The sequence below is a fragment of the Orycteropus afer genome, unplaced genomic scaffold, assembly GCF_000298275.1.
Source record: "Orycteropus afer afer isolate SDZICR_OR568_19922 unplaced genomic scaffold, OryAfe1.0 scaffold00318, whole genome shotgun sequence".
In the NCBI taxonomy this organism is placed as follows: Eukaryota; Metazoa; Chordata; class Mammalia; order Tubulidentata; family Orycteropodidae; genus Orycteropus; species Orycteropus afer.
Window position 1 is genome coordinate 287,816 of NW_006921905.1, and position 8,045 is coordinate 295,860.

Consider the following 8,045-nt stretch of genomic DNA (forward strand, 5'->3'; position numbering starts at 1 on the left):
TTTCCCTGATGATGAATGATGTTGATAATCTATTTATGTGCTTTTTTGCCCTCTGTGTATATCTTCTTTGGTGATGTGTCCTAATCTTTTGCTCATTTGGAATTGGGTTTGTTTTCTTATTATTGAACTTTGTTAGTTCTTTATATATTCTGGACACAAGTCCTTTGTTAATATGTAATTTGCAAATATTTTCTCCCAATCTAAGACTTATTTTTATATTCTATTAACAGTGTCTTTCAAAGAGCAGAAGATTTAAATTTTGATTAAACCTGGTTTACATTTTATGAATTATGCATTTAGTATCTGTTTTGCTTACCTAGTGCAACTCTAACAGAAGACACCATAGGGAGATGGTGATAACCAAAAGGGATTTATTCTCTTACAGTTTAGGAGGTTAGAAATCTGAATTCAAAATACTGGTTCTAGGGGTTGGGTGAAGGCTTCTGGACCCAGGGCGTCAGCTTTGCCTCTTGCTCCTGGCCCCCTGAAGCTAGAGGCTTCTCTTAACTCAGGCAGCTGTTGGCTGCTGAGGCTGACAAACCTAGCAAGACAAGTAACATGGTACAGTCCCAAGATTATCAAACAACACAGCAGACCACTAGTTCAAGTCTAAATATAGTCCCAAAACTGGCAGGCTACTCACTGATGAGTCGGCCAAATGCAGGATCTAAGCATGCCAAAGAGCTAGAGAATGTCCTCAGTGCTTCTCTTTATATGCTGCAAGCAGCCTCTGTCCCTAAGGAAGCTACTCAGCTGCTCCAGCAGATTGCACCTTGGAGTTCATTACTAGTCTCATCATGGGGAATCACTATAGCCAGCTGCCCAGCCACTCAAACCAGGCCCAGCCAAGTTGACATACAACTTAACTACCACAGTGTCATATCAAAGAAATCTGCCTAACCCAAGTTCACAAAGATTGTCTCCTATCTTTTCTTCTAAAGAATTTATAGTTTTAAGTATTACATGTGGGTCTATGATCATTTTAAGGTAATTTATATATATGTGCAAGATATGGGTTGTGGATCCTTTTTTCAGATGTAATAAGCAGTTGTTTCAGCACTGTTTGTTGAAAAGATTATTGTTTCTCCGTTGCTTTGTCTTGCTATTTTGTGTCAAAAATCAATCGGTCATAAGGACTTTTCTGTTTTATTGAGCTATGCATCTATTCTTTACCTAATGGTACACTATCTTGATCAAGTACTGTAACTTCCAACTTAGATTTTTTCAAAATTATTTTCACTATTTTGCATCTTTTCCCCCTCCATAAAAAATATTTCAGAATCATTTTGTCAATTTCTGCAAAGAATCCTGCTACAATAACTTATTAATATTATTTTGATTTGCATATAAGTTTAGAGAGCAAATCGGTTTTCCATTCAACAATTCGTACACACTTTGTTTTGTGATGATTTCTCTTGATTACACATTGTAATCTTCACAATAAAAAGTACTCTTCCCACTTTGTTCTTGTATTTATACTTTCCATTCATCCTTCTTTCTTTTTAGCTTTATCCCTGGGCAACTGCTGACCTTTTGGTCTCATATGTTTGATTGTTCTAATGAGTGTGTACCTCCCTAGTGTTGTTCACCTAATAGACCTAACATTTGGCTGAAAGTTGAGCCACAAGGGTGAATTCAGTTTCAGGCTTGAAGGTTGTCTAAGTGCCACAGTCTAGAGGGTTCTATCAGTCATTGTCAGACCACTAAGCCTGGTCTTTTTTATGATTTTGTGTGTTCTTCTACATTTTTCTCCCACTCTATGCAGGATCTCCTATTGTGTGATCATTTCAGAGTGGTCAGCAGGAGTAGCCACATACCATCTGGTTCTTCTGGTTTCAGGATATTGGAGAATGGGGTTCACTGGGTTCATTAGTCCTTTGGACATATTGTTTCCTTGTGTCTTTCAACCAAGTTGCAATTTAGATACCCACTCACATGCTTTTAAAGCCCAATCCCTACTTACCAAAGTAGAATGTAGCAATTCTCTTTTTGGGCTATGTTATGGCAGTTGACCTTAGTGTCCCCTGAGAGTATGGTTCTGATCCTCATGCACAGTGACTTATTCCCTCAAGGTATTGGTAATGACTAAGAAGTTTTCGTAACTGTGCTCCTGTATGCTCTACTATACTCATGGATATATTTGTACCACATATAAATATATATGTAGAATTTACTCTGTCAAACATGTGTGTGTGTGTATCTCCCTGTATGTTGTCCCATTCACTTTCCCACCTCTGTTCAGCCTCTGTTCAGATCTTCCCAGTGTCTTCCTCTGCACTGATCATTTTATGCTGACCTCCCCCTTATTATATAGTGCATTTCCCTTCACCCAACTTCATACATGTCTACCCTGTAGTTAGTGATTTAGCCTCACACCTGGTAACCTTGAAAGTACGTTTCTTTCTTTGGGTAAATCTTTTTTTTTTTTTTTTTTTAACTTTTACAGTAATGTCTCATACAATATTTGTCCTTTTGTGATTGATTACTTTCACTCAGCATAATGTCCTCTAAGTTCATCCTTGTTACAAGGTGCTTCTCAGATTTATCATTGTTCATTAATATTGTTTAATATTCCAGGTGTCCATATACAATAGTTTGTTTATACATTCATCCGTTGATAGGTACTTAAGTTGTTTGCATCTTTTTGCTATTGTATTTGATGCTGTGATGAACATGGATGTGCATATACTTGTTTGTGTTGCAGCTCTTATTTTTCTAGGATATACACATAGGAGTGGAATTGTTGGATCTTATGATATTTCTCTTTCCATGTTTTTAAGGAATCGCATAACGTTTTCTACAGTGGTTGTACCATTTTAGATTTCCATCAGAAGTGTATGAGGGTTCCAGTCTCCTTATATTCTCACTAGGATTTGTTGTTTTCTGCTTTTTGAACTTTGTTATTAATGCTAGGGTGAAATGATATCTCATTGTTATTTTCATTTGCATCTCTCTAATGGCTAATGAGGAACTCTGGTAGCATAGTGCCTAAGGCACTTGGCTGCTAACCAGAGGCTGACGGTTCAAACCCACCAGCCACTCCTAGGAAGGAAGGTTGGGCAATCTACTTCTGTAGTGATACTGCCTTGGAAACCCAAGGAGGGGTCACTATGAGTTGGGGTGTTTTGACAATTGTGGCTTTACAGGAGGTTTTGAGATCAGGAAGTGTGAGTTATTCTACTTTGTTGTTCTTTAGTAATGCTTTCCTTTCCTTTCCATATAAAGTTGTTGAATAGTTTTTCCATCTCCTTAAAGAATGATAATGGTATCTAGATTGGGATTGCATTGTACTTGTAGATGGCTTTGGGTAGTATTGACATTTTCATAATGTTAAGCCTTCCTATTCATGAGTATGGTGTATTCTTCCATTTATGTAGGTCTCATAGTTTCTTGTAGTAGTGTTTTGTGGCATCCTTAAATCTATCTTTTGTGCCTCTGGTTAGATTTATTCCTAAATATTTACTTCATCTTTTGGGTGATGATAGTAAATGGAAATGTTTTCCTGATTTCCATTTCAGAAACTTCTTTGTTAGTTTAGAGGAATCTAACTAATTTTGTATAATGATATTGTACCCTTACACTCTCCTGAATCCATATATTTGTTCTATTAGTTTTTTCATTAAGTCTCTAAGATCTTCTATGTGTAGTTCCTTATCAACGACAATTATAGTGTGACTTAGTCTCTGTCAATTTGGATGCTCTTTATTTCCATTTTTTGCCTTATTGCTTTGACCGAACTTCCAATACAATATTGAGAATGAGTGGTGATAAAGGGCACCCTCGTTTGGTCCCCATTCCTAGGGGGAATGTTTCAGCCTCTCTCCGTCAAGATTAATGTTGGCCTTTGGTCTTTTGTATATGTAATTAATTATGTCAAAGTATTATCCTTCTACTCCTTTGTTGCTGAGCATTTTGATCAAGAATAGGTGTTGGATTTTGTCCAATGTCTTCTTGCATCAGTTATTATCATCGTGTGTTTTTTCTCATTTATTGTATCCGTATAGTAGATTACATTGTTTTCTAATGTTGAACCATCCTTCCATACATAGTATGAATCTCACTTGGTCATGATGTATTTATTACGTCTTTGGTCTGTTGTCGGATTCTATTGGCTACTATTTTGTTGAGAATTTTTGCACCAATGTTCATGAGGTATATTGGTCTCTAATTATCTTTTTTAGTGATGTCTTTGCCTGGTTTTGGTATCAGAGTTATGTTTGCTTCATAGAATGAGTTTAGGAGTATTCTGTCCTTGTCTATGTTCTGGAATAGTTTGAGGAGAATTGGTGTCAGCACTTCTCTGAATGTATAGTAGAAATCACCAGTGAAGCCATCAAGGCCAGTGCTATTTTTGTTGTGAGTTTTTTATGACTTAATTGATTTCTTCTTTTGTGATGGGTCTATTCAAATTTTCTGCCTCAAATTGTGTTAGTTAAGGTAGGATCTGATTTCTGTTACTATAATCTTTTCTTTTCTAGAATGTCCCATAAATGGAATCATATTGTACATAGTCTTTGAAAAAATAGTTTGGGATAAAGCAGAAGCTTCACTCTTCATTTTTAAATTAAGGTACAATTTACATACAGTAATGTGCTGGTCCTTTCGTGCTGTTCTAACAGGAAATACCACAAATGGGTGGCTTTAACAAACAGGGACTTATTCTCTTACAGTTTAGGAGGCTAGAAACCCAAGTTTGCCAGCTCTGGAGGCTGGGTGAAGGAGCTCTGGTAGCATACTATCTAAGGCATTTGACTGTTAACCAGAAGGTTGGTGATTCAAACCCACCAGCCACTCTGGGAAGGAAGACTGGGCAATCTACTTCCATAAAGATTTACTGCCTCAGAAACCTAAAGGGGGTGGCTATGAGTCTGAATTGACTCCGTGGAAATGAGTTTGGTTTTTTGGTTAGGGGCTGGGTAAAGGCCCCTCAACCTTGGACTTCAGCTTCACCTCTTGCTCCTGGCCCACTGAAGCTGGAGGCATCTCAACTCAGGCAGCTGCTGGCTGCTGAGGCTGACAGACCCAAAGTTGACAAGTAAAATGGCACAGTCCAAAGATTATCAAGCAACACAGCAGGCCACTAGTTCAAGTCCAGAAACAGTCCCAAGATCGGCAGGCAACATGGCAGGCCACTCAATGATGACTTGGCCAAATGCAGGATCCACATGTGCCAAGAAGCTCAAGGTCTTTGTAAAAACCTCTTCTTATATAGTGGAAGCAGATCACATCCCCAAGGCAGCTACTCAGCTTCTCACATAGATTCCACCATGGAATTGATTTCCAGTCTCATCACAGAGAATAACGACATCCAGCTGCCCAGCCACCCAAAACCAGGCCCAGCCACGTTGATACATAACTTTAATTACCACAAGTAACATTCATTGTTTTTGGTGCACAGTTCTATAAGATTTGAAAAAAACATATGCTTCCAGTCATGTAACTGTGATCAAAGTCATGATATAGAAGAACCCCATCACTCCTTTCCCCAACTCCAACTTTGCAGACCACTCTTTCCCTGACAATCAGTGATCTATTTTCTGTCCCTACAAAATTACCTTTGCGGGAATGACATAAAAATGGAATCATACTGTATGTGGATTTTTGAGTCTATCTTCCATCAGTAGCATAACACATGTGAAATTCTTTCATATTATTACTGATAAAAGCAATGCATTCCTTTTTATTGCTGGAGAGTATTCTACTGTATGTATATATAGCATTTACATATACATTCCCTTGTTGAGAAATAATTCTGTATTTCAAAATTTGAAGTTTATAAAATAAAACCCTATAATTACTAATGTATATGATTTAGTTTCAGGGCTATTCATAAAGTTTTCCAGCAATATATCAGATAGTGTGTCACTGCTATTCATAGGATTTTTGTGTAAAAATGTTTTCATTTTACTTGGGTAAATACTTAGGAGTAAAGTTGCTGGGATGTATGGCTAATTATTGTTTAAGTTTTTTTAGAAAAGAAAAAAGCTGCCCAACTGTTTTAAAAAATGGCTATTTCAGGTGCTTTTCAACCTCCAATCTATGCAGATAACACTTGTCTATCTTCTCTCCATCTTTTAACATACGGAGGTTTTGTTGCTGTTGTTTTTTACTGTGAGTAGGGGGATTCTTGTAGGTGTGTAGTGGTATCTCCTCAGGGTATTAATTTTCATTTACCTGATGATGAATGATGTTGACAATCTTTTATGTGCTTATTTGCCATCTGTGTACATCTTTGCTGATTTGTCTGTTCTAATCTTTTGCTCATTTTAAATTGCATTTATTTGCTTATTATTGACATTTGACAGTTATATATTCTGGACACAAGTCCTTTGTCGAGATGTAATTTGCAAATATTTTCTCGCAATCTAAGGCTTATTTTTGCATTCTATTAACAGTGTCTTTCAAAGAGCAAAACTTTTAAATATTGAGTAAACCTGGTTCACCTTTCTGTTTTCTTTTCTGGATTATGCATTTGGTATCATATCAAAGAAATTTTTGCCTAACCCAAGGTCACAAAGATAGTCTCCTATCCTTTCTTCTAAAAGATTTATAGTTTTCAGTTTTACATTTTGGTCTATGATCATTTTAAGGTAATTTTTATGTATGGTGCAAGATACGGGTTGTGTCTCTTTTTTCACATATAATAAGCAGTTGTTTCAGCACTGTTTGTTAAAAAGATGATCATTTCTCCATTGATTTACTTTGGCATTACGGTCAAAACACAATTGACCATAAGCACTCTATTCTGTTTTACTGATCTATGCATCTATCCTTTAACCAATGGAACAATATCTTTATCACGTAGTATAACTTCCAATCTGGCCCTTTTTTAAATTGTTCTGTCTATTCTGTGCTTTTCCTTTTTGATAAAAAATATTTCAGAATCAGTTTATCAATTTCTGCAAAGAATCCTTCTACAATAACTTCTTTTTATTGTGATTTGGATATAAGTTTACAGAGCAAATTGGTTTTCCATTCAATGATTCATACATTTTGTTTTGTGCCCTTCATTGTAACCCCCGCAATAAACAGTACTCTTCCAACTTTCTCCTCTTCTTTATGACTTTCCTTCACCCTTCTTTCTATCCCTTCCTGCCTTTTTAGCTTTATCCCTGAACAAATGCTGTCCTTTTGATCTCATATGTTTGATTGATCTAATGAGTGTTTACCTCCCTAGTATGATTGTTTACCTAATAGGCCTATCATTTTGGCTGAAAGTAGAGCCACAGGGGTGCATTCAGTTTGAGGCTTGAAGATTGTCTAAGGGCCACAGTCTAGAGGGTTCTATCAGTCACTGTCAGACCACTAAGCCTGGTTTTTTTTTTTATGATTTTGAGTTTTCTTCCACATTTTTCTCCTACTCTATCCAGGACCTCCTATTGTGATTTCTCTTTCAGAGTGAGCAGCAATGGTAGCCATGCACCATCTAGTTCTTCTCGTCTCAGGGTATTGGAGGATGGGGTTCATGGGGTCCATTAGTCCTTTGGACAACTTGTTTCCTTGCGTCTTTGATTTTCTTCACTATCTCTTCTCCAGATGGGTAGTGACAAATAGTTGGACCTTAGTTTGCCACTCACAAGCTTTTAAGACCCCAGTCACAACTCACCAAATTAGAATGTAGCAATTCTCTTTGTGGACTATGTTATGACAATTGACCTTAGTGTCTGCCAAGACTATGGTCCTGCTCCCCATGCCCAGTGACATTCTCTCAAGGTATTACGTCCATAAGTTTTCATACCAGTGCCCCCTGTATACTTCAGTATACTCATGGATATATTTTCAACACATATAAATTGTTGTTGTTGTTGTTGTAATGTGCCCTCTAGTCAGACCCGACTCATAGCGACCCCTTCTTGGGTTTCTGAGGCAGTATCAATACAGAAGTAGATTGCCCCATCATCCTTCCAAGGAGTGGCTGGTGGGTTTGAACTGCCAGCCTTCTGGTTAGCAGTCAAGTGGCTTAGGCACTATGCTACCAAAGCACATATAATATATGTGAGGATATATGTAGAAATATCCTCTGTCAAACATATATACATATATAT